We start from the raw sequence: 17,479 nt of genomic DNA, 5'->3' as shown, positions 1-17,479 counted from the left end.
ATTAAAGAATTGTTGGTCTCAAAACTGGTAAACTATAAAAGATTTAGACTGTTATTATTTAAGAAAATGTGAATCGATTTGACGCATTTTAAACATATTTACTAGTACCCGACATATTTTCACATATAAATTCTTAATAAAAAAGTTTAGAAATATATGACATAAAACGGTTTATGATATGTATGCTTATGGAATTTCTTTTCAACAATGTACGAGGCTGCGTTTGTTTTACAAATTTACCATAGGGATATATTATAGTATGTATAGAAAGTGACACAAATACATCATATAAATGAAGAATATCTTGATCAGTTGCACTAAAAAATCTACAAAACATTTGACTAAACATAACCAACTCAGCGTAGGTGTGAATTGCACAAGAGCTTACCATTTGTAAATATTCTGCTAGTACTCTTATGACGGGAAATTATAATTGTAATTCGGCTCATCTTAATTTACACTATATTTAAAAATATATAACGTACTATATACGAAGAGGTAAGTTGTTTTGGAAATGATGTCTAAACCAGTGGCGCCAATAGTAGAAATCATTTTGAGAACTATATTAATCAGTTAAGTGTCTGTCTGTTTTCCATTCACAACTGTTGCTAAAGTCCGGACTTTAATGACATTGTTTGAGGGCTTTATGTTTTTGCTATAGCATGGACCTGCATGGTATAATAACCGCCTATTTAGTTTCAGAAACAAATTAAAAAAAAAAAAACAATATTTTTGCGAACGTAGGTAACACTATTGCAGAAGATACTGTAGTTATCTCTTAATATTCTTTATGTATTGTACCTGTAAGACTAGTATTATATATAGATAAGGCTCTCTGAAAGTTATCAATATATCGAAATATCATTCATTCGACAATAATTAAATTATTTTGCTTAGTTAATACTCAATAATTTTGTCATCGTTTGTGCCTTCTACTTCCATTACGTGGTTCATATCAGTGATAATATTTTGCGAATTAAGTGAGAAATAATAAATTCATATAGCTTGAAATATGTACAATAATTGCATTTCGCTCTAACATGTTCCATGCAACATAATATAAAAGAGATAGCACTATATTGAGTTGTACCGATGGTGTTGTTTTAGATTATTCTTTATTTTATATTGATCTCCATTCGATGCTTAAGCAATTCCTTATTCAAAATATTTATTCTTATTGTTTTCTGTGTTATTGCATTTATTTAATACTTCCAAATATATTATTTAAATTGGTCTCCAAAATTGTTTTTGTTTTCTTTCAATTTTTTCTAAAATGTCTTGGTCAATGTTACAATTGTCTAATAAATGTTTGAAAGGAAAATTTTATTTCGTTTTTTTTAAGAATTGACAAAGTTTTTGCAATATTTTGAATACTATATATGCAATATACTTACAATTAATGTTAATATAGGTGATATGTTGGTTGCAATGGTGTAAAGTTTTGCCATATCATGTCCGTACTTATTGCTTTTGATTAGAAACAACTAAATTGTGTCGTATATTTTAAATGTATATTAAAAAAATTGTAGAATTGAAGGTTTGTTTCAAAGTGCGAAGTGCAAAGTAACTAGCATTATAAATATTGCAACAATAGGGCTGCTGAGAAGTGAGCTGTGTTTTGCTAAGAATCGTTGTTTAGTCGTATCATTTATGAAAATAAAGTTTTACATGATAATTCTGTGTTTCATTCAATTATATGTAATTGATCCGATAAATTACCAGTCAATTTGGAGATATTATTTCAGCGCAGATAAGTTCTTAAATATGTAATAAGTGGAATAAAAAACTTCACTTTTATTATCGCGTTGTGCATTTATTTCTATGACCGATCGCGACGCGATCTAATTTTCGCTCAATGGGCGATTAAAGGGCTTTAATCGTAACATTACTGGTTCGCCCTTTGTACCTAATATACAGCCTTGTGGATAGAGCTTCATATCAGCTTTATTGAATTTATGATATTATAATAAATCTTTTTTATTAGTTAAATTATAAGTATAGTAGGAGTGTTAAACATATTTCCTCCTATTGTTCCTTAGCCATCTTGTGGTGAATAGTTGTAGTTTAATTTAGCCTATTATACGCTAGATGGCGTGCAATACCCTTATTACCTTTTCTATGCAATTCTTATTAAGACATTTAGTTTACTATAAAATTTAACCTATCATAAAAAAGCATTTACACTGGACATGTTGGGTGAAGCCATTAATATAGAGAAGAAGAAGAAGGAGAAAGAAAAACATACATCACGTAATGTTATGATAATAGATACTATAGTGTTTTAGTGCATTGATAGTATCAGGAACACGAGCATCAGCAGATAGATGTTATTGCTATATTTTTAAATAGCAACGCTTACCCACAATTTATAGGCGAAGCACAGAAACTTTGCCTAAGATGAATGGTAACTTAGTTACCTATATAACTTTTACAATATTAAAACAAATTCCGAACAAATATTACCTATTAAAATCATCATTATAAATTGAAATAATATAGTCCATATAATAGAAATATTTGCCTATAAATATAATGGTTATAATATTTAACCCATTAAGTTATTTATTCCAAAGTAGGATTATCTTTAAAATGAAAAGTGTGAAAGCATTCCATAAGAAAACAAGAAAGATTAATAAAAGAAAGCTGTCCAAACATCTCTGTGTTTAATTTGCTCGTATTTTACATGATATACAAGCTATCCCATTTACTTTTATTGGATTGTTCTGAGGCAGGCGCATGTAATTTTGGAAACGTTCCGGCAGACATAAAAACGAAAAATAGGCCGCTTTTGCAACGCTGGACTATAAATTGATTGTCATATTTATCTTTACGAAACGTGCACGTAAATTTGTAATTCTTCAGATTTTTGTAAAAGAATCTTAATAGGATGGATACATAAAAATAATCTTTATTTTCGTTGCTTGTAAATTATTACTAATAAACATGGTTAACAATTTAAATATATTTATACTACTGCTATAACTAACTTAACGAGTTTAGTCAACATGTTTAAATTCCGCAATATTTGTTCTTGATAATCAATGAAAGGGTTTTTTTCAATTATCATTAACATCAATCATTGTCTACATAATGCAGGCATACTTCTTTCGTTGCATACCACACTTAGATATATAAGTTATATAAGAAACATCTATTTGCATCGGGTCGTGAGCTACAACTTGCAATAAATCACCCATCCCTATTATAAAATAAACAGGGAAAGGCAGGTGTTACCAGTGAACATATGCGATCCCCTCGCGTTACGTGTGAACGGAAGAGACACAAAAACTCGGCGCATTCACCGTAAATACGTAAAGTTGGCCTTAAAAGCGAACATTTGCTTTATATGGTCGATATGCATGATACGTCTTGTATCTTGTTCGTGTATATAATATTGATGTAATAATGTTAATTTTATGAATGCTCCGAAGTATCTAATTGACAGTCTACATCACTTTTATGTAACTTCATATGTAAACTCTGAGTTTAAGGTATTTCTCATTTTAGAAATTGCAATTCAAATTACAATATCGGCAATGTAAAGTACTGGATTTACACATTTGTCGACGGAAACTTATTCGAATTTTGACAGTTATCAACTCGCACTTTTTCAATCCTTATTTCAAACTTATTTGAATAAGAAGTAACAATATTATATTATTGTGTAAAAAGCATTTTATTGGGCGGTTCAATTTTCGGTTTTGAAAATCGTCCGTAAGTGAAAAGCGCATTGGAAAGAAGTTAACATTTTTAACTCAACGTGGATTCATCAAGTCGTAAAGGGGATTATTATTTCGTTCAAATCAAAAAGTTAACATCAGTATTAACCTACCGTATAATCGAATTTACAAATTCTTTTACGTAAGGAGAATTACCATTCACCCGTTCCGATAGACGTCAATATAGATTCATTGTTTCATAATAAGTAATTCTGCAAATAGTGAATCGTGCAGTGAAATCAGAACCATAATTCACACTGAAGCAAATTAAATCTTTTGTCTTAAGAGGACTTTCGAAACCAATCATCTTATTTAATAATAATGGACACGGCATATGTAATTGTGGGAACTCGTGATGTTCGATTGTTCACATCACCAACTTATTTTTTCTGTGACATCACAGATAACGTAATGATTATACTGTTCTCATCTATATTGTCAATTTAATTATTTTTATAGAGGTGATATTTGACACCCACAAATGCATTATGTGCATTAACATTTTATTTTTACAATTTTTTTTTTCGTTTCCTTTTTATCGAATACTTACCAGTTTCGTTTCGTTCGCCCAAGCTTCGCCCGTGGTAAATATGTCATACGAGTAGTTTATACTTGATAGCAGTGAAGCATCACGTACAAATCAAACGCTGAAAGAAATCAGATGAAACGTCACAAACTCTCTACCTGCTTACATTATTAGTTCCTATAAATATTTTATATTATTAGTTCCTATTGATATTTTAGTAGTTTGCCGCCCGTGGTTGAAGGAAATTCCCCTGGTAATAAGAAGTTTTATCATGGTAATAAAATTATAGTTAAAAACTTATATTATGCTCTCACCTGTTCATCTATCTCCAGCCACAAACATCCGTTACGTTGTGAAAAAACTTTAACAAACAAAGATTCTTTCGTATTTATAATAATTTAAGTTAAAGTATCCTTGTTATCACCAAATATATCTACTATCCAATTTAAATTAGTCTCGTAAGGTAATGTTAAAAATATAAGAAATTTATAAGAACAAGGTAGATCTCAGTTAAGCGTTATTCATTTTGAAAAAAATAAAACAAAAAATGGTAACTTTTTATAAAAAACAACTCTATTAAAACAATATTCATTTCCACTATCACTACCTACCAGACGCACCAAACCAACAATACAAAAGTCTATCTGTATTTACAAATCTGAGTCTAGAAAACGTGTAAATAACGCTATCGAAATTTCCACTGAGAATATCAATAACAGGAGTCATGAGAGCCTGTACCATAAAGATATATTTAAACTATAAAAGTATCAATTAAAACCTCACCTTGATCATATCTCAGTCAGTATGTTACTCCAGTGTTTCCGAGAGATTCTCACGAGTGCTCCGAGTGAAACCTGATGTCACCAGCGTAATTTGCTTTCACACAATACTTGACGTGTTAATTGCTTTATGCAGTTACTATTATACAAACAGGGCCGGATTTAGAGGTCTAGAGGCTTCGAGGCAACAAAGGAGTGGAGAAACTTTGGCCCCAAATTACTTTAAAAATAAAATTTACTATATTTTAAAGTATCTTTTGGCCGGCCCGACCGGCCCTGTAAAGTGAAATGTTTTGTTAATGCTGTTTATGATGTTATGATACTTGTGTGGAGCTTTGAGACGCACTAAGCGTATATTTTTTTTTTGTGCGTCCCTACCGGGAATTGAACCCAGGACCCCTCGGTTCTACGCTCACGCGTTAACCACTGTACCAAGGAGGCGGCCACAAAAAAAAATGTCTCCGTCTGGCAGGACACAGAAGGCTGATCACCTACTTGTCCCTAAAGAAAATCGATCAGTGAAACGGATGTATATCATCTGCCCCATACCCCACTAAGGGACACGAGACTTCACTTTAAGCGTATATTAATATACTTATAACATAAAAATAAATAATAAAACATTACTTATACACTAACATTAACTAATAGTTAATAAACTATTGATTGGTTATTGCTGTGAGGAGATCAGACATCTCTATCTACTTTTATACATTTTGAATTATAATATCAGATGAATGATAAGATAAGATCAAAGGTATTATCTAATACATCGCTCATCGTTATAGAAGTGCCGTTAAACAAAAAGCCATTTCCCGACACAAATTTAAACGAAATAAATTATTCAGCAACAGAAATAAATCGTAAGCATCTCTTTGTGTGCTATAAAACAGAATTGGCGCCATTTTGATCTTTATTTTATTGGTTTGGCTTTACACAATTATCTCCAAATAACTACAGACAGTCGGACATCGTCTGCGTGCTGTGCTGTATTTATATGTATTGTGTTTTAAGTTATTTGAGTTTGTTTTGAGAATTATTGACTTCTTCAAATTACGACTCAGTTTGATAAATTTGATTTGGTACTTATATATACCATGTATAGATCAGTTTGATAAATACGCATATGTTCAACGTATAATCAAATCTTATTAATTTTGAATTTGCTTAATTTAATTGTTGGTTTTAAAATTATTCGACTTTTTCTTTTTTTGTTATGAAGATTTTACAATTAATAATCGATAATAATATTATTTATATTAAAGGTGCGTCATATTAAATAATCTAACTCGAAATTATCCCCGATTCTATGGAGCTTTAGGACACAGTTTTAAATAAATTTCAATAATTACAACCAAAAAGTATCTTTAAAATTTAATCGAATCATTATATACATAATATATATTAGTTTGAATTTCTATGAAAAGCTCGAGCTGTGTACATCGAACAATTAACTTCAATTTTTAATAAGGTGAGCAGTTATCGTCGACTATAATACATATATCTATCCCTCTCTGTTCTACCAGCTCCATGAAATTATAAAAGGGACAGGTGATATGCAAAATATATGAATGCGTGCAGCATTGCATTAATCAAGATTTAGTTGCTTCATTTCCTGTACCTAATGGGCCAAAACATTAGCAATTAAGTTTTTAAGATTGAAGCTAACTCCACACCTACATGAATATGAAAGGAATCATGCACATGCCACTTTATTCACGCGCAAATATTGATATATTGTTGAATTTTCTCACTTCTACAGTTTTAATAAAATTGTTATCTATTTCAAGTGACGATACTAATTATATATAATTTTTAGTTTTATAGCATTGAAATGCTTTATAAATGAGAAATTTTGAAAGAGTAGAAGAAATTCGATTACTGTGGCAGGATCACGGGTGGCCGAGAGGCTAGGCGTTGCTACGGTTAGGCGAGAAACGCAGATACTAATTATATTTATTACTTTTTTTTTAATTATCTATAGTCAGAAATCATAATTTAAAATGCAAGTATTTTCTATTGAAGCGGATCTTATTACTTAATCAACAAAATAAATTCAACAATGTCGAAACCTGTCTGAATATAAATATCGATTTAAAAATATTATGCGACTGCAATGTATATTAAAAAAAGTATCTATAACCGATCGAGACAACTATATATGCTTACCTAAATACATTCATTTCTGTAAGTATTTGTAAATACAGTAGGCTATAAAAGTGACATTGATATATACACGAATTCATACAGTCATATCTAATGCTAAAACAACCACCAATACTGATAACGTAACTTAAACAGTAGGTATAATAAAAAGGTCGAGCCCAAATAACATTTGAATTGTTTTGAATGTGTAAGAAATTACATAGAAGTGTAAGCACTATAACAAAATGAGAACGGAACAGTATTGGTGAACCGATAGTAAAGGCGATAGGCATCGCAATTACAATTAACTAAGTGGTCTCAATGAAATAATCTCACTCGTAACGATCTATTGTTCTCGTATTACAGCTTTCCAAGCCAGTTTGAATAGCATCGGAATCAATTTCTCTATATTAATTAAAAACGTCTAGGAAAACGGTGGCTTGTAGGTGAATCACATGAAATAAAAATTTAAAAAGCCCCTACCACATTTTGTGGTGACATCTCACATTTGAAATTAAGTACAGTAGTGTTTCAATATTCAGGTATTTTATTTATTTATTTATTAGCAAGGACAAATATTACATTCACAATGATGCTCTGCCTTCTGAACTAGGTTATATTAGTATTAGTCAAGCACTTTAATTTGATACCCGTATGGAGGGAACTGTTAAAAATATTGAGGTTAACTTTCTTTTTGCCGACCTCCAACTTTGATCGAATTCCATGAGACGTAGCTAAAAACAGCCGTAAATCTTTCAAATGAAAGACTTCTTGAAATCTGTCGAGTGTCGATCCGTTTGAGAGCTACGCTACCACAGACAACACTCCCACACACACACACGCACAGACATCGACGTCAGGCTTATAACACCCCTGCTTTTGTTTTTAAAATCACTCGTCCCGATTTCGAAAGCATCAAAAATAACCTCTTATACAATATCTTTCAATAATCGACATAATTTCAAGAACTACTAAATCTTCAATTTCATTACCTCGCGCAATAACAGACATATATGTTTCATTTATATTCATAGAATTGTTTTTATGCATTGTTATATATTGCGCACCTGTTGGGCTCAATACATTAATACTTCGAGGTTGTAATTAAAATTCTTCATGCTTTAGCTACTCGTGTGTAACTTTGATTTTTCCTTGATTGAATCAATTTTAGGTCGTATTTCTTTGATCCAATTTATAAAACGCACGATATGAGTGTATCTATTTTTTTAAATACCACATAGGAAGAATATTTTTATGCTTTTTTATTTATATTTAAAAGTTTAGTTATACATAAAACCATATAGAATAAAGAAACCCGAATTTGAATGATTTCATTCACAGGGATATCAGATATATTTCACACTTAGAAACTGATACAGTACAGAATCCGTATCCATTATCAGGCGATGACAAAGGCTGACTAGTATCAAAACATCCTTGTAGGGCAAATCTTTGATACTTTAATGATCTGTCGTCATCGCAATGAGATATTTCGACAATTGTCGTAATCGATATAAGGGCTGTCCACTCGTTTTATTTTAAATGAAATTATCCTCATATATTTTTGTATGTGGGAGTCGAGAACGCTTCAGGAAAAGGTTTCCTTTTGGCCTCCGGCTCCTCCACTCACCGTACGAAACACAGTGGCATGCCACTATTTTACTGTTTTTTTTGAGGGGGTGTGGTACTTCCCCGGTGCGAGCTGGCCCAATTCGGGCCGAAGCGTGCTCGACTCTGACAATTGAAATTTGATACCTCAATTTTATTCGCACATAAAAAATCTCAGCGTAATTTAATTTTGTGGAACTTGATGAAAGTTCCATACTATTGCAGAACTGTGTGTAGTCTTTTTTAAATTATAGTAATAAAACGATAGAATCCCGGCAAAATGTTTAAATTGTTGCAGCCCTGTTCACTTGACTTCGCAAACACATTCCCTGACATTCTGGGATAAACAAATTACAGTTAATTCTGTGTATGACGAATGCATTTTGTGGTACATATAGATATAACTACAGACGTGGTTATATAAGTTATTAGGTTATAGTGAACCCAAAGTATTCTACTATATCTAAGTATCTACTACTTTACCAATAAACAAATCTACAACCATTTATTTATTTTGTTTATTTATTCTTCATTGTACACGCCAGAACAGAGAGAGATGAAAGAGAGAAATTAATAAAGTAATCAACATGCAATATATAAAGGACAAAGCGGTCTTATTGCTCAAAAACGATCTCTTCCAGGCAATTATCAGTTATTGTGTAATTAAAATATATTTACAAACTAACTTATTTACATTAATCATAAAATCACGTTATAAACTGTTACAAAATATTATATAGTCTCATATTTCAAAAAACCCATTAACTCGATAGATCTGTCCTGAATAGTCTCTATACCTGACAACTAATTTAAAATACATAAATTTACGTTTTCTTAGCAAGATCTCATTATACATATAAGATTAAGTCTTAAATTCACTCATGACGGCTTTATTAACGGTCAGTTCCAAAAGATAGCATCTTACCTTTGATCTATCTAAATTAACGATTAGTTATGCGCGTGCGCAGCGAACGCGATTGGAGATGTGTCGTTTGTAGTCAGCAAATGTTACCACAACATACAGTTATATGAAATTAAATAACCACACTGACCTCAGTTTATATTCGTTCATACCTCAATCATATCCACTTCTCAAACTAAATTCTTAAAAACATTATTCGGAAACTCATATGCTATCTTATGTTTAGTGCTTTGCCTACGTTTTGATAAGAGTCACCATAAAACGGCATCTTTAAAACAATCATCAAAATCTATATAATTCTATACTTATTATAAGAGGCTGAAGAGTTGTTTTTTTTCTTTCTTGAAAGTGCTTACCTCAGAAACTACCGGATTAGATGAAATTTAGTACAGCGATACTTTGGAATAGTTTTAATCTCGAAACCCCATGGGGACGTGAACTATGTGAAGAAAACCCCTAGACTCTTTACCTTCAGTTTATACTACTCGGGCTAAGCCACGGGCAGAAAGCGTCTTAGTAAAGGTATACGAAACAAAATCAAAATATTGTTTACATAATCTAATTCGACATTAAATCATAACTGTTTATTAAAGCATCGATATCATAACGATCGCAGATGTTTCGGATTACGCGGCCCTAGAGTTCTCGGAATGCATCAGTATGGCCTCGCCACCTTTCAGAGAACAATACTGTGGTATTGAGTATTGGAATTTGAATGAAAACGTAAGCAATATAGTGCTGTTATCTGATTTGTAATTTATTTCCACGATACATATTTTACTAACTTGTGTTCTATGGCACATATTTATAAGTAATTCAGAAGGAATGTACAAGTGTTGACTATATGGTGAAAGCTTTACTAATATCAATAAATAATATTTAATCAATAATATTGTACGGACGTATCGTTTGAGATTGTAGGTATAATTCATTACCAGATGTACTAGCTAGTTTTGAAAGTTACGAATGAAGAGCCACATTTTATGTAAATGCTTTACACTCTTTTTTATCCTGAGTCAAATCAGCTTAAGTTGGGACAAGCGTCTAATAATAGATAATAATGAAAACATGTGTTAGTTAATCTTTCATTATAGATACAGTGCATTTTCTATTAAAATAAACCGTTTGTAAAAACAAATATTTTACAATATCATGACGAAAAGTAAGTACCAGGCGCACAGACAATAGAGGCGGTGGCCACACTCCTTCCTGGACGGAACAATGCCCATTGTAGCGACCGCTGTACCATTTCACCAGCAATTACGTGAGCTACCGATCACACGGATGTTTATAATAAAAGTTTAACCAATCTTACACTTTTAATTCTATTGTTACTAACGATTGCGCTCAATCCAATTACGTTTGCTTCATGATACTTTATAATCATAAAATAGTCATAAAATATTTGCGCCATGAAACCCGTAAAAGTGAATAACTAAATCCATCGGTTTCGGTTTGACTTATATGTATACATAGTTACATACTAGCAAGGGTATGTTGCATGTGTCCTGCTTGATCGTAATATTTTTAGTGGCGAAGTTTTTGAGTATAAACGCCACAGTTAAAATAATAAAACAGAAATAGATGTACTTCAACAAAAAAGGCATCTAATATTTACATACTTTTTCTTTGCTTTCATCCTCATTCCTTGTTACCAAGAGCGCATACCTAACAACAGAATTTAGCAAACAATGCACTTTGTTCGTCAGAAATCTCATTAGCGAGCTCTCGCGGTATATGTTTCCCTGGTAAATCAGAGCGGTGTGAATCTCTTAACAATTAACATTTTGCGCGGGAAAGTTTTGTTAATCGCCTTTGTAATTTATCTCATAACTATGGTAAAAACAAATATGGATGAACGTTAAGATTTAAAACAATAAACATTCACATGATTACAAAGATACATTATCTGCATCCAATACTTGTTTCAATATCACCATTATTGTAAATGACAATATTTATTTTTATGAAAAAACATGGAAATGGTAACCACTATAGAGGATTCGTATAATCCGTAATAATCAATGCATAGAATACTACATGCACCCCGCGGTTTCACCCGCGTAAATCCGTATCCCGTAGGAATATCGGGACAAAAAGTTGCCTATATGTTATTCCAGTTGTCCAGCTGTCTACGTAACAAATTTTATTGCAGTCGGTTCACACACATTCTTACAAACTTTCGCATTTATAATATTAGTAGGATATTAGTAGGTATATAGAACAATATAAATTGTCTATGATTCAACAACAAAGAATATATATTAGTTACATAATACCCTAGAATAAAACTTTGTTTTAGGTTACATTTATCAGTCTCATTTACGGCCGGTTTGAATATACGACTTCAATTCAAAATCTACAGATTAGGATATTTAGTGTGTTGTTACTCGCTTCCTTATTGAAATTTATAAGAAGGAGAAAGCGATAAAAAGTTACCATGCATTCGAAAACGTCATCTTTGATCCACCGATTACTGATCAAAGGTCGGTCTTTGTTTGTTTTTAATACAGAATATAACATTTTAACAATGTTATATTTGCTAATTGGTAAAATTCTTTATGCATAATTCTGTAACACGCGTGATTTATTTGCTGAAACCCAGGGATACTCTTTAAACTCCATGTTAATTAAGATTAAAGCTCAGGAATTTTAGCAAGACAACAACCTGCTATATAATTTGAAAACTGCTCTCTCATATAAATTACACTTAACATAAAAAGTATAAACGGATATCGAGGCACTATAATTTCTTAATTTCTCACTAAAATTCTAAGAAACTAATTGGTATTTCTTGCGAAAATATCTCTCCACAGCTTGCGGTTCAGTATTTGCGCGTACAATCTGTCGCAACCATTGTAGTGGGCAGGTGACCCGTGGAGAATATTGTGTTATATCGGCCCAATTGCTTTCAAATTATTCTGAAGCAAGACCAACAAAGTACTTGTAATTTGGATAATAAGTGTTATTGGCCAATTGGATGTGGCGTGTAGTTGGAGAAAGGAAGAGGAAGCAATAGAAATTCTCCCGATCGATCTAAAAAGCTATATTGCGATTGTAATATACAGCGATGGAATCTTCTTTAAAATTCTGGTGTTTTATTTCGATACTGAATGCTGAAATTACGGACTCATTCGTATGCTGCTAGAATAGACACTTAATAATCACATTAATACATTTTAATAGATTTATTTCATGTTGTTGTGAGTTGGTTGCCAATGTCCGATTATGCCGAAATTTTATATGAAATAAATTGATATACAAGTCTATTCTAAGGCTTCCGATCGTTAAATATCAACATTTCATTAAGCTATTGACGTTTTAACGTGCATCACAAAAAATAGCCAAGCGAGTTCCCAGAACGTTATCTAGTTGATCTGCTAATCGAAGATCAAATACAGCTTGTTAAGCCAATTAGCGTACTTTTATAACGGTTAGTTACGGTTCTAGCTAACCCTTCTGTTAAGTATGATAGTTTTTGCATTTTACATTAAATGTGACTGGACACTCAGTAGAGTGGAGTCATCTGCATTTGGGGTGATAGACATTTCATACACCAAATAAAAACGTGTATGAGCTATTTTCTTGTGTTTGATTTTACGCGAGTATTATACATATAGAAATTAAAGACTTTAACGGATTTTAAACACGATTTATTCGTTATATTATTAACACGACGTTTCGAACACTTTACTAACGTGGTCACGTTTAAAATCCGTTAAAAAGTCTTTAATTTCTAAACGTCTATGAGGTTAAAATATCACCTCACGTTAGAGGGTTTATAGTTTATAATAAGGGCAATCTTAAACGTTAATGTGACGATAAAAATAACTGCCGTGTGGTCGTAAGGGATCGTTTTCTAAAACTGTTGTTAAAAATAATACCGAAATATTTTTACGAGCGAAAACTGAGTAATTATATTTTAAAGATCATGTTTGCCAAGTTAATAGCGTAATCTCATGAGAACATGTCTACATTATCAAGCAAAACTTTTATTTGTTTGTTTTTTCTTTCTTATTTTTACTTTCTTATTGGCATTTCCTGGACACTCTATAGAACTTCTTCCATAATCGCTAACTCATGACATACCTACAGGTTTTTACCTAGTCTGGGAGTTAAAGACTTCATTACTTCAATATTCTGTCTATAAATTATTATTTATTACACGCTTTTTATTAGCTTCACCTGTATGTTTGTTTGTTTGTATGTTTGTTTGTTTGTATGTTTGTTTGTTTGTAACTGACTTCTTTGGGCGCGATTTTGACCCACTTTAAACGGCCAGATTTCGTTCAAACTTTGTAGATTTATTGAGGACCGATGACAATACACTAATTTGATAAAATTATTCCAGTTTTCAATTTGCAAAATATGATTTTTGTTAAAGCGTGTTTTATAGTTTTTTTAAACTATTATATTTTATTTGTATTATGAACATAATATTGATAATACTTCTGTCTGGATTATGAGAGCATTGATATAAATAACAATGAACGGTCGAACTGTTCGGATGCACTCTTACGTTGCATGATATGATATCGACACGGATAAAATAATGATTCGATTGTATATCTGTACCCAATGACGAGAAATGTCGTTTAAATAATGATAAAAAAATTATTTTATTATTCGGCCTGCGTTTTTTCCCGCTGATGACAAATCTTGTAATATATATAAATCTCGTGTCACAATGTCTGTCCTCAATGGACTCCTAACCACTTAACCGATTATAATAAAATTCGCACACCATGTGCAGTTCGATACAACTTGAGAGATAGGATAGTTTAAATAATTTTAATTACGATAAATGACAACCCGGGCGGAGCCGGGGCGTGCATCTATTTAATAAATATGGATGTCTTACTCGATAGATGTGAAATACAACAATTAAACATGGATATTCAGATTCAATAGTTTCTATTTGTAATATGTGGAATGGTAATTCCACTTTTACTAGCGCAGGAAATAAAACTTTTACTCTAGATGGTGATAGAAAATATTTCTTGTATCGAGCATGTTTGTCAAGTTAGAAAAAACTAACACTAACGCAGAATAATGTCTTCGTCTAAGGAAATACGGAAGAAAAAAACGGAATCACATGAAATTTACACCATTTTCCACGTTTAACAGTTTATTTTTTATAGTAAGTAGCATAATTCATTATTTTTCAAAGATATGAAATACACACAGCTATCTACATAATATAAACCCAAATACAGAATCAATTTTACATATCTCATTTATTTAAATGCATATCAGCAATCAATTAAAAAATCACTGCTTTAAGAAAACCGTGCTCTAAATCTTGAAATAGATAAAAACCTAAACACACTATAAATACTTTCGCAATACGGCACAGAAGTTTATATTCATCGAGATAAACCCCGCGCCTATTGTTTGCTGCTCTATCTGACAGCTGTCAGTGCCACAGATAAGATAGTAAAATGGATTTTTTTTTTATTTATTTCGACAAGTTCTTTCACCGGATTAAACTAAGTCCCTGATCCGATAATGCGGTGACATAATTGGACATTACTTTCATGTTAAATGTTTAAAGAAGTCTGATAACTTTCTATTATAAATTAAAATAAGTATTTAGTTTCTCGATAGATACTTAAGTAAATGTATGTTCTTTATTATTTTATGAATATGATCGAATAAAATTTTCACGGAAATAATAAGCGATAAAATAGCATAGAAAATTATGAAAATCGCCTTCTATGTGAATTCAAAATGCGTTCGATAAAAAAATTCATTGATTAAAAAAGTTATACATTTTTTTTTTGTATATTAGAACGTCATGCATTCATTAATTGTGTTGCATATAGTTTAATATGTATTAAGACCTTGCAACATTAATAATTTATCAAAAGTATTGAAAATCAATGCGGAAATTTCGCTTTCGCTTATGTTTGAACGTGAATAAAATAACTCTAAATATTAAAGATTTCCGATATGATTATCTACTTCAATGGCTTCATCGATATGCTTTACATTTACAAATCTGAACTAATGATATTAAAATGTTTTATTTGTTCAGTTTCCATAACATAGAAAATCCATTTTGTATTACCTACTCGTATTCGTCGTTACAATCGTATCATTTAAAAATGACAAATTTTCTTAAATGTCAAATGAAAAAATGTAATATCATTTAATACCCATTAATAATCATAAAATGTATTTGAGTTCATTTGATAATTACAGAAATAATAGTAAAATCGTTTTATTTTTTTAGAATAGCAGAGCCAATTCAATATAAAGATCAATGGTGGCAACACTCAATGTTATATTAAATTACGTAATTATATTGTTATCATTTTTATTCACAGCTTGAAGCATCCACTTTCTATCAACAGAATTATCAGCAAATCATAATAACATGACGAACCAATTTCTTTGTGCACTGGCTCTCTAATAGTTCTGATTAATGATGCAGTAAGTTATTACGTTCGATGTTTATTTATTACTAGCTGATACTCGCGGCTTTGTATGCGTGAATGGTCTTCTTTCATTCTCAGGCATGTGCCGTTATTCCAAGAGGTCCTTCGTACTCTGAAAGATTCGGTAACTATATATTATGTAACGTTGTAACAGTGGGGTTTTAGTCGGTAAGTATCCGACATAATCCGGTTCCTTTCCCCGGAAGCTGTGGGTATCTATGCAACATTTCCCCACTAGAAAAAGTTCCTATGTGATAAGCTCGATTTTATTTATTTTTCACATTTTCACGATTTTCACTTTTCTTCTCAATTAATTTGGAACAAAAAACCCACATTCTCATTAAGGATATTTTAAAAGGATATTTTTTATATATTTCCCTATAAAATATTCTTATATATATATATATATATATATATATATATATATATATATATATATATATATATATATATATATATATATATATATATATATATATATATATATATATATATATATATATATCTTTATAATACTAGTATAGATTATAGTTTTCACGTAGATACTTAACGTTATAATTTTAATTTCTAAAATATTGAAATATGTATAACAAAAGTATGTACCTTACTGATTTATACTTTCATAGATAGTACCTAATCTTGTAAAATAACGTATTTAGCCAGATTGACGACATTATTCTTAGTGAAACCGATCTTATTCAACTATCTTGATTTTTATTTGGCTTCCAGTCCAGCCACATCCTGTTTTAATAGACTTTCCTTTCTCACTTAATATAGGTATAAAATGTGAAATAATTACCTAATGGTATCAAATGAACGCCGTGCAATCCATTAATTTTGTTTTGTAAATAAATTGATTCTAATTTGTGTGAAAAAAAATTAAATCCTTGTGTTTAAGATATCTTTTCTTACTTTGTTACGCAAACTTTTCAATGAACCCCAATAAATGTAAACAAATCTTAAATAGGATACATTTAGTGGCCATTACATCACACGCACAAGATTTTTTTGGCGCGAAGCCATGTACTACGAAAAACTATGCAATACATATATTCGTGCGGAAACTCACGGCGGGCGAGTGCCGACGTTCAAAAATTGCGACAATTTATTATTATCTGCACACTTTGTTACGAATTTAGGCTTGACGTGTATAAATCTACAAGACAATAAAATGCTTTTGTATAAGATGAGTTTAAAATAACATAAAACATAAAAAGTAAAATCAAAGTAACCATTGCTTTATTTTCCTTTGCTTGGAACAACCAGCTATAACATATATTTCTCATTATTCCCATTAATTACACATATAACGACTATACAATCACAAAAAATTAAACAGC

The sequence above is a fragment of the Zerene cesonia genome, chromosome 11 (genome assembly GCF_012273895.1).
Source record: "Zerene cesonia ecotype Mississippi chromosome 11, Zerene_cesonia_1.1, whole genome shotgun sequence".
Lineage (NCBI taxonomy): Eukaryota > Metazoa > Arthropoda > Insecta > Lepidoptera > Pieridae > Zerene > Zerene cesonia.
The sequence above is the reverse complement of the archived record's forward strand: the minus strand, read 5'-3'. Positions refer to the sequence as shown.